Source organism: Panthera leo, chromosome A3 (genome assembly GCF_018350215.1).
Source record: "Panthera leo isolate Ple1 chromosome A3, P.leo_Ple1_pat1.1, whole genome shotgun sequence".
Lineage (NCBI taxonomy): Eukaryota > Metazoa > Chordata > Mammalia > Carnivora > Felidae > Panthera > Panthera leo.
The window spans coordinates 100,808,322-100,827,500 of NC_056681.1; the positions used below are offsets into that span (position 1 = coordinate 100,808,322).

General features: G+C 36.4%; 1 long non-coding RNA gene across 3 annotated transcripts in view; it reads right to left on the minus strand.

Moving 5' to 3' along the window:
• Positions 1 to 2,337: 2,337 nt before the first annotated feature.
• The window catches only part of LOC122216298, a 29,612-nt gene continuing 12,770 nt past the window's right edge, over positions 2,338 to 19,179 (minus strand). For 2 of the 3 annotated variants that reach the window (XR_006200818.1, XR_006200817.1), the window contains one exon: positions 2,338 to 2,887. This is a non-coding gene — a long non-coding RNA (uncharacterized LOC122216298). The remainder of the gene's footprint in view (positions 2,888 to 19,179) is intronic. The other variant, XR_006200819.1, reaches the window with a different exon arrangement.

Sequence of the window (19,179 nt, forward strand, 5' to 3'; positions counted from 1 at the left end):
TGAAGGTTTTATGAAAAAGAGCTTAAACTTACTTTATGTAACAAGTATTTATATAACACAAGAGGTAAGACAAAATCCAGCGGGTAAAGGGGTAGGTGGGGAAATCTTCTAATTCAACATGGAGCAGTATTTAGTGTTCTTATCTATTCAGGATGTCTTTGCCTTCTCACTTTCTTCTGTTAATAACCCGGTGCTTGGTTATAGCAGTGGGCAATAATATTATTCCATCCCTGTGGACACAATGACTGGTTCAGGGATAGGCATATGACCCCAGCCAGAACAATCAGAATCCTTGTCCAAACATATTCTAACTGGACTGGTCTTCTTTTCTTCTCGTTTGGTCACTGAATTCTTTGGCTGTGGGCCCAGAGATGTTTGAGGGCATACTCCCTGCTGGGGATGGAGAGTCTATCTGCAAGAACAGACCTTCAGCACAAGCTTTTCTAACATGAATTAGTTATGAGGTGATTGATTAATCAGAGAACATGATCTTTGACTACTGTTGTTATAACCTCTTTTAGAACTAGCAAGCAGAGCAGGAAAAACATTGTTGGAAACAATACCAGCTGCAATGTCTGAGTGATTTCGTATTTGGCTTATCAAAGCAGTAGGATGTAAAGTTGATAAGAATGTGTACAGATTGTGCTAATGATAACAACGGTGGAGGTAGTAAAATAAAATAAAGGTCACTTCTGTTGAGTAAAAGAGCCATGTATAATATGGAAATAAAAGATAATTATAAACCTAGAAAGCCTTAGATTCATACAGGGTTAGTATTGTTGATGGAAAGTATTGGAATAAAAGAATATAGGTCACTAAATGCTATGTTTGTCAGTAGGAAAAGAAAGAATCCTATAGGAAACTGAAGAGGTAGGGAAAAGTTTTATTTAAATTCAAATCTATCAGATTACCCGTATGAAATGCCATTTTTAAGTCAAAAATGTCACATAACGGCCATTCCAAATGATTTTTCCCGAATATATAGACTCTGTCTTTTGCTATGTCAAATAAGAACAAAGTACTTTCTGACATGTTAAACGGCTAATTACAGTTTAATTTTAAAGTGCCTGTTTAATTTCCCAGGAACATTATCTTTCATTGCAATTAGTGAGATTTCAGAAAGCTTCGGGGAGAGGTGTTTACAATGGGTGTCAAAGACTGCCTGACTTGGTGATGGAGATGGTATAGAAATATATCTCAGACCAAAGACAGTAGCATAAGTAAAAGAATGGATAGAACTCTGAGTCCACTATGCTTGCAACTTTTGTGTAAGAAAGGAAACAAAGTACATATTATTTACTTGTACATATATTTAAGGTTTCTGCACCCTCACAAGAAACTAGTATCAGTGGTTGACCATTTGGAGTCGGGTATGGAATCTGAGTGGAGGGGGAACAGGAGAGGGGGGAAGACTTGGTACTGGGGACTGGAGAGAGAATTTGGTGGACAGCAGGACTAGGGTAATGTTAGATCACACAAAGCTTAAATTCTTTATGACAGGGTTTGTATTTGTATTTTAGCTTCCAGATAATGGAGAACCTCTACAGAATTTTAAACAGAAGACTGATAAGATAAAATCTTCACAAAAGGGGTAAGAATTTGCTCTGTAACACCTGAAAGGCAAGAAATGTTGTTGGGCTCCAAAATCAAATCAAAGTTGCTTCATCCCCTATTTGTCAGAATTGGCAAAAACCCAGTTTCATTGGAGATGGAGAGCTCTTCCCCACCAACTCTCATCATGTTAGTTCTGGGAGCTTGTGGATATCCTAAAGAGAAATCTGTCAGCCTGTACTTGAATTTTGCTGTTTCTTCCTTCCCTGGAACAGGATCAGTTACATAATTTGCAAGACCCAGTGCAAAATGAAAATGCAGAGCCCCTTGTTTTCACATATTAATTATTCTATCATTTTATGTTTTATTAGGGTCTGTGTTTTTAAACATATGTGTTTTGTCCAATATGGTGACTTTTTTTTAAAGACAAGAGATGAGATAGAAGAGAACAGTTCTGCACCTGGATCTGTGGACCCTTCTGATAAAGTTAATGATGAAGTGTTTCAATCTTTTGAGACACCTCATTGCACTCAGAGACAAGGGGGTCTGGTCTTCTAAGCTGCTCTATTCTTTTGTGCATTGTCTGTGCTAAACAACTTACACATTAAGCAATGTCTCCCCCCAAACTGCAAAGACACTTAACTCCAAATTACAGTCATCTGACAAGTGTTTTAAATGGTACTGAAATCTCAAAACAGAGTAAAGCTCTTGTTTAAAACAAACAAACAAACAAACAAACAATCATAATCAGTGAAAAGGTTCAGGAAGCAAATTATTTAGTAGCATTTATTTAGTGTCCAGAAAGGAAAAGGCACCCAGTTGGTGAGAACCTAGTAACATCAGTGTGTAAAAGTAGAGTGAGTAAAATATTAGGATAAGCTGCTGGTTCCTCTTCAGCAGCCCAGTGAGTCAACATACTGATTACATGACATGTAACATTATGTCATGTATATATACATGACATGTAACATTATGTCAAAGAAGTTTTGTGCAATAAGTTGAACAAATATTGCTTTTGTATGGAGGTTAATGAGTCAGCAGATTTTACCATTAGACGTCTTATCATAACATTTGTTAAGATTTGTAAAAATAGTGAATACTGACAACTTTTTTTTTTCTTTTCTGCTGCAAAAAAGAGCAGTCCAAACAAGTTAAGACCAAGATAACATTTAGTGCTTAGTCTTCATATTTGGAATCAAAAGATCTGACCTGGAGGAGCTGTGTAGGCATCTGGACTGACAGGGCTCACCAGTGGTTGGTTCCAGGAGAGGCGAAAATCTGATTTTGATCACAACACACAGTTTTCTTCACGGAGAGGTGCTGGTATTGAAGCCTGCTAATGAAGAAATTTTGAAAGTCTGCATGATGTGACAAAAATGGTCAACTTTATTAAAGAAAGAACAATTCACCTGAGAAAAATTTTTTATACTGTGTGAACACCTAGATAAAGGGCACATAAATCTGCTACAGGCAGAAATCTGCTGGCTTAGTGGAGGAAGAATTCTCAACAGGAGTTTTGGGCGAAAAAAATGAATCACAAAGGCTCAGAGGAAATATTTTGACTACAACTGACCAGATTCTTGGATTTAAAAGAAATGGAATCTTTTGTCAAATTATGCTGCAAAAGGAAATCTTGACATGTTTCCCCTATTGGTTGGATTTGGAAGTGAGAAGGGCCTCTGCATCTTTCACATCTTCTTGAACACCACCTGGGAGAACCACAGAACCACAGCCTTGGTATGTTCCCTCCCTTGTCAACACAAGGGAGTGACTTAAATTACACTCACCGAATCTTCTGCCTGAAAATGTGACTTTGAGAAAAGGACTTTGTGAGCTGCAGGCTGATAAGTATACTCAAGATGAGATTTACTGATCTACCTCTAGACAAGTTCTGGATTTCTGTGCAAAAGTGGGATCCTGTTATTCAGGGGGAAACAACGGGCATTTTGTTGAAGTATTAAACTTTTTGAAATATGTAAATAAGCTTTTTTCTTATTTAACTAGCATCAGAAATTGTCTATTTCAGTTAAAAATGAAATCTTTGTGTTGAACCAACGAAAGAACAAACACAGGTTTCAACAAAAAGGTAAATTTCATTCTTCAGTGTTAGTTTCAAAAAGAATACTTTCAATGCGTTTATGTAGTCTGATAAAAGAGATAAAGAAGTAATACATGTCTATAATTTTGCAATTTTGCAATGGGAGCCTGATCATATCAGTGAGTAAGGAAATGCTTTTTTATACTGTTTTGAATAAAACTGTCTTAGGCCATACTTTTATTCATATTGCTTGGTTTGTAGTTTTATCTATAACTTTTCTGTAGCGTTTCTTTTCAACATTGTCAGTAAATTTCACATTGTAAATAACGTTAATTAAAATCAATTTACAGCCTTTGTGTAAATTAAATCTACTCCCCTTACCTTTAAAAAAATTAAATTTCATTTTGTCTTAAGCCAGTTATTTAACAAAAATGTATTATATTTGTTTTGTGAGTTTTAAATATTTATGACACAGCAATAAGATAAATGTCAAGAAAGATAAGCTAATCTTAACTATCTGATTCTTTTTCAAGAACAGATGATTAAAAAGATATGTTAATTTTAAATAAAGAAAATAACTACTCTTACATATATCATATACCACATTCCAACCTCATTAGAATCTCATTTAGTTAGAATTTGCGTTAAGAATTTCAGATCTACAAAGACAAGGTAAAAAAGAAATCAAGTAGGTATTATGAGTTAATACCTTTTATCAGGAGGAAGAGTCACACAAAAATGGAAGGCTAATTAGTTAGCCAAAATAAACAGATCCACAAAAATACATATATTTGCTCAGAACATTGGATATTATTATTGATTGTTATATCTATAATTTACTAGCCACGCTAATGTACTATGATCTGTAGGTAAAATAATTAACAAAATTTTTTTGAATGTTTATTTATTTTTGAGAGAGAGACAGAGCATGAGCAGGGGAGGGGCAGAGAGAGAGGGAGACACAGAATCCAAAGCAGGCTCCAGGCTCCGAGCTGTCAGCACAGAGCCCAACTCAGGACTATGAGATCTATGATCTATTTCAAATCCTCTATCTCCATCTCTCTGCGCACCTCCCCCCCCCCCACTTGCTCTCTCTGTCTCAAAAATAAATGATTAAAAATATATAAAAAAAAATAAAGAAGATGTGGTATACACACACACACAAACACACGTATACACACACACCACACACATACACACAATGGAGTACTACTTGGTGATCAAAAAGAATGAAATCTTGACATTTGCAACATGTATGGAACGAGAGGTATTCTGCTAAGTGAAATAAGTCAGTCAGAGAAAGACAAATATCGTATGATTTCACTCATATGTGGAATTTAAGAAACAAAACTGATGAACACAAGGGAAGGGAAGCAAAAATAAGATAAAAACAGAGAGGGAGGCAAACCATAAAAGATCCTTAAAGACAGAGAACAAACTGAGGGTTGTTCAAGGGGAGATGGGTAGGGGGATGGGCTACATGGATGATGAGCAATAAGGAGTGCACTGTATGTTAACTAACTTGAAACTAAATAAATGAATTTTAAAAATATATATTCCATGATCATTTCTGGACTTTCTCCTGAAGAGAATTCTTTTCAAGATAATTTTTACTATTTCCTATTTCCTATTTTTACTGTTTCCTCACGTAAATTGGTACTCTAAAATAATGTAGTTTTAAAATTACATAGAATTTTTGGTAAAATTTAGCTTCTTTAAGATAATTGGGTAGTTTTTATAAAAGATTAATGGACTTGAGTTTTTGGCCAACATGGAGCAATGCGAAGTGGATTTATCCTCCCACCTGAAACAACAACAGAATCAGACAAAATATTTGAAACAATAGTTTTCAACACTGCACCTAGGGCAGTGAAGGAAGGTGATCCCTGGGAGGTAAGAAACAAATGAGATAGGCACTATAATTGTTAGTGACTTGGATCTAGGATACATAATATTCTCAAAACTATTAAAAATTTTAAAAATCTGACAATCTGTCATAGAAATGGGCAAAACAAGATGGTTCGTCACTAAAGATCCACAGATGGCAAATAAGCATATGAAGAGATGTTTAAAATCATTAGCTATTGGGGCGCCTGGGTGGCGCAGTCGGTTAAGCGTCCGACTTCAGCCAGGTCACGATCTCGCGGTCCGTGAGTTCGAGCCCCGCGTCAGGCTCTGGGCTGATGGCTCGGAGCCTGGAGCCTGTTTCCGATTCTGTGTCTCCCTCTCTCTCTCTGCCCCTCCCCCGTTCATGCTCTGTCTCTCTCTGTCCCAAAAATAAATAAAAAACGTTGAAAAAAAAAAATTAAAAAAAAAAAAATCATTAGCTATTAGGGAAATGCAAATTAAAAACCAAAGTGAGACACTGCTATACCCCAATTAGAATGTCTTAAATTTAGAAGACTGTCCATATCAAGCATTGGCAAGGATATGAATAGAAGGATGTGGAGATAGGAATAAAAAGTGGTACAACCATTTTGAAAAACAGTTTGACACTTTCTTAAAATTTAAGCATAACCTTACCATATTCACCATAAACTTACCATCCGTTTTATTTCTAGATATTTACCTAAGAGAAATTAAAGTATATGTCCATACAGTAACTTGTGCACAAATATTCATATTGGCTTTATTCATAAAAGTGTCAAACTAGAAATGACCCAAATGTGCACCAGTGGGTGAGTGAATAAACAAATTGTGGTATATCCATGTAATGCAATACTACTGAGAAAAAAAAAAAAAAGGATGACTATTCATATATGCTATAACATAGATGAACCTTAAAATAATTATGCTGAGTAAGAGGCCAGGCACAAAAGAGTACATACTATGTAATTTTATCTACATAAAACTCTAGAATATGCAAAGAAATTTAGAATTACAAAAAGTACATCATGTAGATGGGTAGAAGACAGGGCAGTACAGGAAAGAGATTATCAAGGGGCACAAGGAACCTGGGGGTGATGACTGTGCTCACTGCGGATTGTGGCAATGGTTTCATGGGTATATACCTATGTCAAAACTTATCAAGGTGTACACTTTACATATGTGTAGTTTATTATAACTATACGTCAAAGCTAATTAAAAATTTCATTTTTATATTCTGTATTTCCTCTCTGAAGAGAATCTTTTTAAAAATAATGTTTTACCAGTTTCTTTATGGTTGGGTAGTTAAAAAAATTATTTGAAATTATATGAAGTCATTTATACATTGAGGCTCTTTATGCTTATGTGTAGTTTTTATAAAAGATTCATTTGCATCTTTTCATTTGAAAAAATTTACAGATTTTATATCAGTTACATGTTATTCATTATATTGTTCAAATCTACTCTATCTTTATTAACTTCATTATCATAATCTTTTGAAAATGCAGATTTCATATATTTAATTACAATTATGGTTGTGTTTATTGTCTCATTTATGTTGGATTATTCTCTCATATTTGCTTGACTAGTGATGGAGAGTGATGGGAATCTCTCTTTGAGGATTATTCTTGGAGACAACTTAAATTTTACCTCTAAATTTTGTTTTTGCTTCAGAAAATTTTCTTCAACTTCCTTAAATTGTGAATTTTGCTGACTTTCCATTACTTTATTGTATACCACTATGTCTTGCCAACTAGAGCTTAGATGCATAGAACCACATCATTAAATTTTTTTTTTTTAATTCAGAACCACATCATATCAGAAAGAGATCTCAGATACCATGATTTTCCAACCTCCTTAATTTATAGATGAGGGAACAAAGTCACAGAGAAGTAAATGTCTTACCTAAAGCCAAACAATTGAGAGAACTGGGCTGGAACCCCAAACTTTTGATTCCCTGTTCTTTGCCGTTTGAAATCATCATCTTCTTCATTTTTCTACAATGGATTGTCCATTTCTTTTTAATGGCTCTCTGCTTAATCTTTCCATGATTTGTGACTGATGTTTTAATTTTTTTCCCTTTATTATTTGCTATGTTGCTGCAGTATAAAATTAAGGAAACCTCATTTAGGTATACATGGGTGAAAGTTCCCCCTTCAGGGCTTCCTGACTCCATTATAAATGAAGTTTCCTTACACAAAACAAAAAGGCGATCTAGTTAATGGATTAACCTAGTTAAGATATTTGTAAATGATATATCCAACAAGGGGTTAATATCAAAAATATGTAAAGAAGTTATAGGGGCGCCTGGGTGGCTCAGTTGGTTAAGCGTCCAACTTCGGCTCAGGTCATGATCCTGCGGTTTGTGAGTTCAAGCCCCGCGTCGGGTTCTGTGCTGACAGCTCAGAGCCTGGAGCCTGTTTCAGATTGTGTCTCTCTCTCTCTCTGACCCTCCCCCATTCATGCTCTGTCTCTCTCTCTGCCTCAAAAATAAATAAACATTAAAAAAAAGGAAGTTATATAACTCAACACCAACACCAAAACCCCCCAAACAATCTGATTAAAAAATGGACAAAGGACCTGAATAGACATTACTTCAAAGAAGACATACAGATGATTATATACAAAACAACATACGCGTGACACAATAAAAGATGCTCAACATCACTAATCATTATGGAAATGCAAATCAAAACAACAATGAGATATCACTTCACATCTGTCAGAATGACTAGTATCAAAAAGACAAGAAATAACAAGTGTTGGTGAGGATGTGGAGAATAAGGAACTCTTGTGCACCATTTGTGGGAATGTAAATTGGTGTGACCATTGTGGAAAACAGTAGGAAGGATCCTCAAAAAATTAAAAATACAAATACTATATGATCCAGTAATTCTACCATTTGGGTATCTACCCCCTAAAATGAAAATACTAATTCAAGGGGTGCCCACTGGCTCAATTGGAAGAGCATACAACTCTTGATCTCAGGGTAATGAGTTCAAGCCCCACATTGGGTGTAGAGATTACTTAAATAAGTAAAACTTAAAAAAATTTTTTTAAACCTACTAATTCAAAAGAATGTATGCACCCATATGATTATTGCAGCATTATTGACAACAGCCAAGGTATGGAAGCAGCCCAAGTGTCCATTGAGAGATGAACAGATAAAGAAGATGTGGAATATATATACAATGGAATATTACTCAGCCATAAAAATTAATGAGATTTTGCCACTTGTGACAACATGGATAGATCTAGAGTGTATTATACTAAGCGAAATAAGTCAGAGAAAGTCAAATTCCATATGATTTCACTTATATGTGGATCTAAAAAACAAAACAAATGAACAAACAAACAGAAACACTCATTTAAAAATGCAGAGAACAAACTGATGGTTGCCAGAAGGAAAGTAGGCAGAGGGGTGGCTGAGATAGATAAAGGGGATTAAGAGGTACAATTTATAATTTATAAAATAAATAAGTCACAGAGATGAAAAGTACTGTATAGGGAGTATAGTTAATAATATTGTAATAATGTATAGTGACAGATGGTAACTACACTTGTCATGGTGAGCACTGAGTAATGTATAGAATTGGTGAATCAATGTTACATACCTGAAACTAATATAACATTGTATGCTAATTATACCTCAATTTAAAAAAAGATGAGAAATCAATTGACATGATAATGAAACACAGGATACATTCTGATTAAGTATAATTAACATTCATGTAAAATAAAATGTGCTCACTTGTTTGCACATTTGTATGTATATACTTAAAAGAATCCTCTGTTTTTCAGATGCTGAGCCAGAACCACCCAGGTAAGCCACTCTTGGATTTCTGAACCTCAGAAACTATGTGAGATAATTAATGTTTGCTGTTTTAAGCTGCTAAATTTTGGGATAATTTGCTATGTAGCGATAGAAAACTAATACAGCAACGCTATCATGACATTTCCTCTCAACTCATTCTGGGTCCAGAGAGCTGGATATTGAGACAGGAAGACCAGCCCAGGAAGAGTTTTCATTCTTGGGAGTTGTTGAATCAATGCTTTATCACTTCTCCTATAGTATGTTGAGTCATGGATTTTAGGCACTCCATTAATTCTTTATTTTTAATTTATTATTATGACTATTTTATTTTTAGGCACTTCATTAATTCTAAAGGGAAAACTAGGACTCAGATCACAGCAAGAACATGGGGTGTCTGAGAGAGAGCCCTTTTCTCTTGTGTAAGTAAAGGGCAATGTGTTAAGAAATTAAGCAGTTGCACTGTCTTAAACTCTCATCAGATATTTAAAATGTAATTTGTCAAATTGCTAATTATGCATTAGTCATAAAATTAAAAATTTCATTTCCAACAAATGAAATTTATAAGATTATGGTTAATATTAATGGTAATTAATATAAAAGGAAACACCTATAACTTTTTTGGGAAAGATTTTATTCTTTAAGTAATCTCTACACCCAATGTGGGGCTCGAACTTACAACCCTGAGATCGAGAGTCACATGCTCCACTGACTGAGGTAGTCAGGCACTCCTAGAACTTTTTGTAATAGTCAATACCTTAAATATTATAATTTTTGTATTATAAACAGAATTTTAATTCAGTAGTACTATACTATTTAAACACTTATGCTAAGTTGGGAGAGGTGCAGGAAAGAGAAAATTAAAGAGAAACCTAAAATTTAGACATAGAGTATGATGAAACCAGCTATTTTTCTCCTCTCCCCCCTCCCCTCCCCCTGCCAACGAGTACTGTCACTTTAAATTTAATAAGAAGTGAAGTACTGAAACAAGACACACACACACACACACACACACACACACACACACACACACACACTGTAATTTGCCAGGGGAAACTGGTAAGAGTTGTTAAACTGGCAACTTAGGTCAGCAAATAAAAATTGCCAAACTGGCTCCCTCCCTGAGATGGTCATGAGAGTGGGTAAAATCAAGATAGATTTTCCTAAGTGGCTTAGTATTATCTTCTGTTTAGAGGAAAATATACAAGCAGTTTTGGCTGCTGACTATAAAATAGTGTTTCGTGTATTTTGTGTGGAGAAATGGCCAGAGAGCAAAGTAAGAGAGAGAATAGAAAATTATGTGAGTAGCTGCCCAGGGAGGGGTGAAAAAACCTGTGACTCTTAGTGCAATTTAGTTCAAAAGCACATAGATGTTTTACTTCTGAGCCTCAGGAGTAGCTGCACAAAACTCTTGCCAGAAGAAGTAGCAAACTTGACAAACTGCCTGCAAAATGACTTAGTTTAAGTAAATATTCAGGGAAATTTGAAAATTAAAGGGATTTAGAAATAATTAAGAAATCATGAGGGGGGAGCCTGGGTGACTCAGCTGGTTAAGTTTCTGACTTCAACTCAGGTCACGATCTTGCAGTTCATGAGTTTGAGCCCCACATTGGGCTCTGTGCTGACAGCTCAGAGCCTGGACCTGCTTCAGATTCTGTGTCTCTTCTCTCTCTGCCCCCTTCCCCGCTGGCACTCTGTCTTTCTGTCTCTCTCTCTCTCAAAGATGAATAAACGTTAAAAAGAAAACCATGAGGAAAGAAATCCACATATATCATAGAATACAAACATACAGGTGTACAGGCAAATGCACACACACATATTTTTTAGTAGGATGTGCTAAAGGTATATACACCTTTTACTGTAATTGCAAGTTGTTTTAGTTTGCTTAGGTACTATGATTTGAAATTCTAAGTTTAATATAAAGTCATGCAGAAACCCACCATTTAATTCATGAAAAACACATTCTTCTGCTCCTGTACCCTTCAATCTCAAGAATATGCAGCACTATTTACCACCACTTGGCAGCATTGTACAGCATCTGTAGGAATATCTGGACTTCATAATCCATTAATCTCTAAAATTGCAAAACAAATATCCTGAGGCTATAGCTTTATGATAGAACTCACTCATGAAAATGTTATGTGATAACTAAAAAGAGAGTATTAGGTTAGGAAAAAAAAATTAAGCACTGAAAATTCTATCTATAAGAGAAATCCACAGAGGGGAGATCCAGGACAGCTCTCGTGATGTAGGGAGGCTTTGAGGAAAAATCAGCTGGGGTCTGAAGCATAGGATCAGACTTCAGGGGATTGGGAGAATTGTATTAGATTGGCAGACGGGTGGGGACAAGAGCAAGAACAGTGTGAGAAGAGAAAATGAGACTGATTTAGACCAGAACTGAAAGTTCATGCTAGGAAGTAGTTTAAAAACATTTTTTTAATGTTTATTTATTTTTGAGAGGGAGAGAGACAGAGTGTGAGCAGGGGAGGGGCAGAGAGAGAGGGAGACACAGAATCTGAAGCAGGCTCTAGGCTCTGAGCTGTCAGCACAGAGCCCGAGGCATGGCTCGAACTCATGAACCATGAGATCATGACTTGAGCTGATGTTGGACACTTAACTGACTGAGCCAACCAGGCACCCTTAAAATCTCAGGGTTTTTAAAGAGAAAAATATGTTTTTTGGCCCACTGGACTGGTAAAATAAAAAAAAAAAAAACAAGAAAAATAGATTTTAATTATTTTGCCATTTAAATATACACCTTGTCCACCAGGTTCAATTCCTCTGGTTTTCCTCACGGGCATTGAACTCAGCTCTTTAAAAGGAAAAATACCCGGGGCGCCTGGGTGGCTCAGTCGGTTAAGCGTCCGACTTTGGCTCAGGTCACGATCTCACAGTCTGTGAGTTCGAGCCCCGCGTCGGGCTCTGGGCTGATGGCTCAGAGCCTGGAGCCTGCTTCCGATTCTGTGTCTCCCTCTCTCTGCCCCTCCCCCATTCATGCTCTGTCTCTCTCTGTCTCAAAAATAAATAAAAACGTTTAAAAATTTTTTAATAAAAAAAAAAATAAAAGGAAAAATACCCTCCCCCTGTCCCTTCTCCAAATGTCCTGCTTCAACAGGCTGTTGAAGATCTAAGGAGAGGCTCCAGGGCAAAGCAGTTGGTTTTGTGGTTTTGCTTATGCCTCAGAAACATGTGCATGATGAGAAGAGAGATAGAGACAGAGTCACCTGGTATGGCATATACCTACTATGTTCCTTCCACTTCACAGATGAATGCACCTATAGTTAGAGATTGGAGGAATGCCCTAGATATGGCTGGATGAGAAAAGTTCTATCTCAATGCAATGATGCGTTTTAGTTAGTTGTACCTTATTGGACATCCATGATCAGGAGTTTATTCAGAAAAAAGAGTTTAAAATATCTACATCCCTTGCTATCATGAATCCAACTGTAAACAGAGAAGATAAGGAATATATGAATGAGCTTACAGAAATTTAAGATGCAAGATTAGGTTTTACCTTCTGATCTCTTGAAATATCTTCACATTCAAACCAAACATGGAAATGAAATAAAATGCTGAATCCTTAAAATTTCTGTAGTTATTAAATTCTCCAAAAATTTCAGGGCATTCAAAATATCAGCTAAGAAAAATCTTGTTCTTTATTACATTTTTAATAGAATTTTATTTATTATTTTAAAAAATGTTTGCTTATTTATTTATTTATTTTATTTTGGCAGAAAGAGGGAGAGACAATCCTAAGCAGTCTCTGTACTGTAAGCAAAGAGCCTGATGTGGGGCTCAGTCTCACAGTTCTTGAGATCCGTGACCTAAGCCAAAACCAAGAGTTGAACGCTACTGACTGAGCCACCCATGCACCCCTATTTATAGAATTTTATTCATATAGCTTAAGTTTTAGTGACATGAGGTTCTCCACTTTTCTTTCATTCCCCAAAAGAATACCCTTTTTCTTTTGCTCAAATCAGTAAAAAAAAAAAAGGTGGCTGTAGTTACAAATATGAATAAAATATAGTCCCTGCCTATATTGGGATGAGACTTTTGGGAACATTGGGAGGCAATGAGTGCATTTTGCACGTGGGAGGAATGGGAATAATTGGGAGGCAGCCTCTAAGTTGGATCCTAATGATTCCTGCCTCCTCTTAGCCTTGCTCTTGTGTAATCCCCTCACCTTGAATGTGGGCTAGACCTAGTGACTCATTTCTAAAAACAATGCAGGAAAGGTGAGGGATGTCACTTCTGAGGTCAGGTTATAAAAATAGGGTGACTTCTGTCTTGCTCACCTTCTCCAACTTGTTCATTTGATGGAAGCCACTGCCATGTTGTGAGCAGCCCCTATGGAGAGGCCCAGTGGCAAGAAACCAAGGGTGGCCTCTGAGGAACTGAGGCCTCAGTCCATCTATGAGGAATTTAATCATGCTAGCAACCATGTGAGCCTTCCAATAACTACATCACCAGCATAGTTGAGCCTTCAGACAACTACACTACCAGCATAGCTAACATCTTGATTACAGCCTTATAAGAAACCTTGAACCAGAGGACTCAACTAGCTGCTCCTGAATTCCTGACCCACAAAAACCATGAGATTATGTTTGTTGTTTTAGCCATTAAGTTTTGGAATAATTTGAATATAGCAATAGATAACTTACACTGCCCTCAAGTAGATTATGATCTAATTAAGTAAAATAAACATGAAAATGAAGATAACAGTTAACAATTTTGTAGTGCTTATTATATGCCAGGTACTTTAGTAAGCATTTTACATACATTAATTTAATCCTTACAATAACTCTATGAGGTAAACTCCCATGCCGCTTTATAGATGAGGAAATTAAAGCAACAAGCGGTTAAATACCTTGCTCACTGTCACACAGCTAGTGGAGCTGGGATTCAAACCTGGTTTGGTTTGAGTGTTTTGTTTTTGCTTCAGAGTTCAAGTTCTTAATCACTGTACTGTACCTCTTTCTATCTTATATACATACTTATATAGAAGTAGGTACTCTTTATAGAAGAAGTACAGCATAAGGAATGATTGTATCTATAGGATAAAGGGGTCAGAAGGATTCACAGACACTTAAGCAAAATGCCTTCTGGAAAGAAGGCATTCCAGACAGATTGGAATGGCATAGGCTAGGGTAGGGGGGCAAAAACAACACTGTACTTGCCAAGGATATATGTTACTACTCCTTTCAAATGTTTGTAATCAATTATGTGGTCTTCTTCATATTCTGACCTTTATTTCTATTGGTAAACACTACACTCTCTGAATTCTAGTAAGCCTTTACTCTTTTTAGAAAGAATAATGCCTGATTCTCAACCAAGGGCAAAGGCAGGAGCTCAGAATGAGTTGAGCAGAAAAATATCCCCATTGGTTTCAACACTCAAAGTGATTTAGAGAATTAGTAATGGAGGCATTTGTCTTTTGTAGCAACAAAAGCATACTCTTTACACACCTCCCATGTGCTATTGAAGAGTACCCAAAAACCATAATGCTCTCCCAGCCTTTGGGATGATGAGGAATATCAGTCATAGGTTTGAGAACCACAAGTCTTTATACTGAAATGTAACTCTAAATAATCTTGCATCAGATCCAGATGATGTATTAATTATTTGACAGGAAAATGGACAGGAGAGAAAAAGGGGGATTAAACATAACTCATTAAAAAAAATAAAAAATAATAAAAAATTAAAAAAATTTAAAAAACATAACTCAGAATTAATCATTGGAAAAAGTAAACCAGGTAACCCTAAAAACAAAGAGAAGTGGCTGTAGATATAATAATTACAGACATAGGGGATGTATGGGTGGCTCAGTCGGTTGAGTGTCTGACTTCGGCTCAGGTCATGATCTTGTGGTTCTTGGGTTTGGGCCCTGACTCGGGCTCTGTGATGACAGCTCAGAGCCTGGAGCCTACTTCAGAATCTGTGTCTTCCTCTCTCTCTCTAACCCTCCCTTGTCCTCTCTGTCTCTCTCTGTCTCAAAAATAAATAATAAACATAAAAAAATTATGGACATAAAAGGAGTGGTGCCTTTCCCCCTTCATCATCATAATTACCTCAAAAAGCCAATTAAAAAATTTTTTGAGATACTGTAGATTCACATGCAGTTATAAGAAATAATGCAGAAAGATACTGCATAGTGCAATATCGCAACCAAAAATTAACACTGGTACAATCCATAGAATTATTCAGTTTTCACCAGTTTTTTTTTAATATGAAATTTATTGTCAAATTGGTTTCCATACAACACCCAGTGCTCATCCCAACAGGTGCCCTCCTCAAGGCCCATCACCCACTTTCCCCTCCCCACCGCCCCCCATCAACCCTCAGTTTATTCTCAGTATTTAAGAGTCTCTTATGGTTTGCCTCCTTCCCTCTCTGTAACTTTTTTTTCCCCTTCCCCTCCCCCATGGTCTTCTGTCAAGTTTCTCAGGATCCACATAAGAGTGAAAACATATGGCATCTGTCTTTCTCTGCCTGACTTATTTCACTTAGCATAACACTCTTTAGTTCCATCCACGTTGCTACAAAAGGCCATATTTCATTCTTTCTCATTGCTAAGTAGCGTTCCACTGTATATATAAACCACAACTTCTTTGTCCATTTTTCAGTTGATGGACATTTAGGCTCTTTCCATAATTTAGCTATTGTTGAAAGTGCTGCTATAAATATTGGGGTACAAGTGCCCCTATGCATCAGCACTCCTGTATCCCTTGGGTAAATTCCTAGCAGTGCTATTGCTGGGTCATAGGGTAGATCTATTTTTAATTTTTTGAGGAACCTCCACACTGTTTTCCAGAGTGGCCACACCAGTTTGCATTCCCACCAACAGAGCAAGAGGGTTCCTGTTTCTCTACATCCTCACCAGCATCTATAGTCTCCTGATTTGTTCATTTTAGCTACTCTGACCGGGGTAAGGTGATATCTCAGTGTGGTCTTGATTTGTATTTCCCTGATGGGGAGTGATGTTGAGCATCTTTTCATGTGCCTATTGGCCATCTGGATGTCTTCTTTAGAAAAAGTGTCTATTCATGTCTCCTGCCCATTTCTTCACTGGATTATTTGTTTTTCGAGTGTGGAGTTTGGTGAGTTCTTTATAGATTTTGATACTAGCCCTTTGTCCGCTATGTCATTTGCAAATATCTTTTCCCATTCCGTTGGTTGCCTTTTAGTTTTGTTGATTGTTTCCTTTGCAGTGCAGAAGCTTTTTATCTTGATGAGGTCCCAATAGTTCATTTTTGCTTTTAATTCCCTTGCCTTTGGAGATGTGTCAGGTAAGAAATTGCTGTGGCTAAGGCCAGAGAGGTTTTTTCCTGCTTTCTCCTCTAGCTTTCACCAGTTTTATATGCACTTGTGTGTGTGCACAGGCAAGCTTCTATGCAATTTTATTACATATGTAGAATTGTGTGGCTACCACAATCAAGAGACAGAAGAGTTCCATCACAAAGATCCCTCATATTACTCTTTTGTAGCCACAGCCAGCCTATCCCTCCTACTATCCCTAATCCCTGGCAACATTCAAAATCTGTTCTCCATCTCTAGAATTTCATTATTCAAGAATGTGATATAAAAGGAAACTATGAGACTGGCTTCCCCACACTCCAGCATAATTCCCTTGAGATTCATTCAGGATGTTGCATGTATAATAGTTCATTCCTTTTTATTGCTGAGTAGTATGCTATGGTATGACCGTACGACATTTTTTGTTTTTGTTTTTGTTTTTTAACCAGCCACCTGTTGAAGGACATTGGTGTTGTTTCCTGTTTGGGGCTAACACAAATAAAACTTCTGTGAGCATTTGTGTACAGGTTTTTGTGTGAACATAAGTTCTCATTTCTCTGGGATAAATGCCCCAAAAGTGCAATTTCTGGGTTACATGGCAAGTGCAGGTTTAGTTTTGTATGAGACTGCCAAACTCTGCTTCAGAAGAATGGCTGTATCTTTTTACATTCCCACCAGCAATGTATGAGTGATCCAGTTTCTCTGCATCCCTACTTGCATTTGGTATATCACTATATTTTATTTTAGCCATCCTAACAGGTGTGTAGTGATATTATTGTTTAAATTCTTATTTTGCTAATTGTTAATGATTGTTGGACAGCTTTTTATGTGCTTATTTGTTGTCTGTATACCCTCTTCAGTGATAATTATGTTCATGTCCTTTGCTTTTTTCTGATTAGATTGTTTGGTTTTTTACTGTTGAGTTTTGAGAGTTCTTTATATACTCTAGATACAAGTTCTTTGGCAGATAAGTGGTCTGCAAATATATTCTCTCAGTCTATAGTTGTCTTTTTCATTCTCTTTACAGGACGTTTCACAGAGCAAAAGTTCTTAATTTTGATGAGATTCAACTTAATCAATTTTTCATTTTATGTATTGTGCTTTTGGTGTCAAATCTAAAAATTCTTTGCTTAGCCCTAAGTCCCGATGATTTTTGCCTATTTTTTTTAAGTTTTAAATTTTGTATTACTTGCCTGACATTTAAGTCAGTGATCTGTTTTGGGATTTTTTTTTAATGTTTATTTATTTTGAGAGAGAGAGAGAGAGAGAGAGAGAGAGAGAGAGAGAGAGAGAGAGAGGAGGGGCAAAGAGAAAGGGAGAGAGAATCCCAAGTAGGGTCTACACTGTCAGCGCAGAACCCAACACAGGGTTGGATCATAAGATCATGACCTGAGCCAAAACCATGAGTCAGATGCTCAACTGACTGAACCACCCAGGTGCCCTGATAACATTTTTGTAAAAACTGTGAGACTTATATCAAGGTTATTGGGGGGGGGGGGGGGGGGGGGGGCAGCTATGAATGCTCAAAATACTTTATGACTCTATTTGCTGAAAGGCTATTCTTCCTCTATTGATTTCTTTTGCACCTTTGTTAAAAATCACTTGGGCATATTCGTATCAGCCTATTTCTGGGTTCTTTATTCTATTCCATTGATCTTTGTGTCTATCCCTGTGCCAATACCATACAGTCTTGATTGCTGTCACTGTACACTGAGATTTAACATTGCATAGAGTGATTCCTCCCATTTTATTCTTCTTTTTCAAAGTTGTTTTAGCTATTACAGTTCCTACACCTTTACATATAAATTTTACAGCAAAATTGCCTATGTTACAAAATACCTTGCTGAGATTTTAATCAGAATTGCATTAAATCTATAGTAATCAATTTGGGAGTTGACATCTTTACTCTTTCAATTTATGAATACAGTATATTTATCCATTTATTTAGGTATTTTTCTTTCATCAGTATTTTATAATTTTCAGAATATAGACCCTGTATACGTTTCATAAGATTTACACCTAAGCATTTTTCTTTGGAAGCAATTATAAATGTCATTGTTTTTAATTTGTTTCCTCAACTAATGTTGTTAGTATATTGAAATATAATTGGGTTTTGTGTGTTAATCTTGCATCTTGTGACCTTGCTGAACTTAGTTATTAAGTTTTGGGACTGTGTATGTATGTGTGTAGATTCCTTGGAATTTTCTACATAGACACTAATGTTATTGGCAAATAGGGACAGTATTATTTCCTCCTTTCCAATTTCTCTTTCTTGCTTTACTGAACTGGCTAGCACTTCCTGTTGCTTCACTAGGTGGTGAGAGTGGACATTCTAGGACATCTTAGGGAGAAGTATTCAGTCTTTTTAACCTTTCACCAGTAGTTATGACATTAGCTGTAGGTTTTTATAGTCTTTCTTTAACAAGATGAGGAATTCCCCCCTTATGCTTAGCTTACTAAGGCTTTTAATCATGAATGGATGTTGGATGTTACCAAATGCCTTTTCTGCATCAATTGATATGATCATATGATTTTTCTTCTTTAACCTGTTGATATGGTTGATTACATTTGTTGATTTTTGAACATTCAACCCACCTTGTATTCCTAAAATAAACCCCTC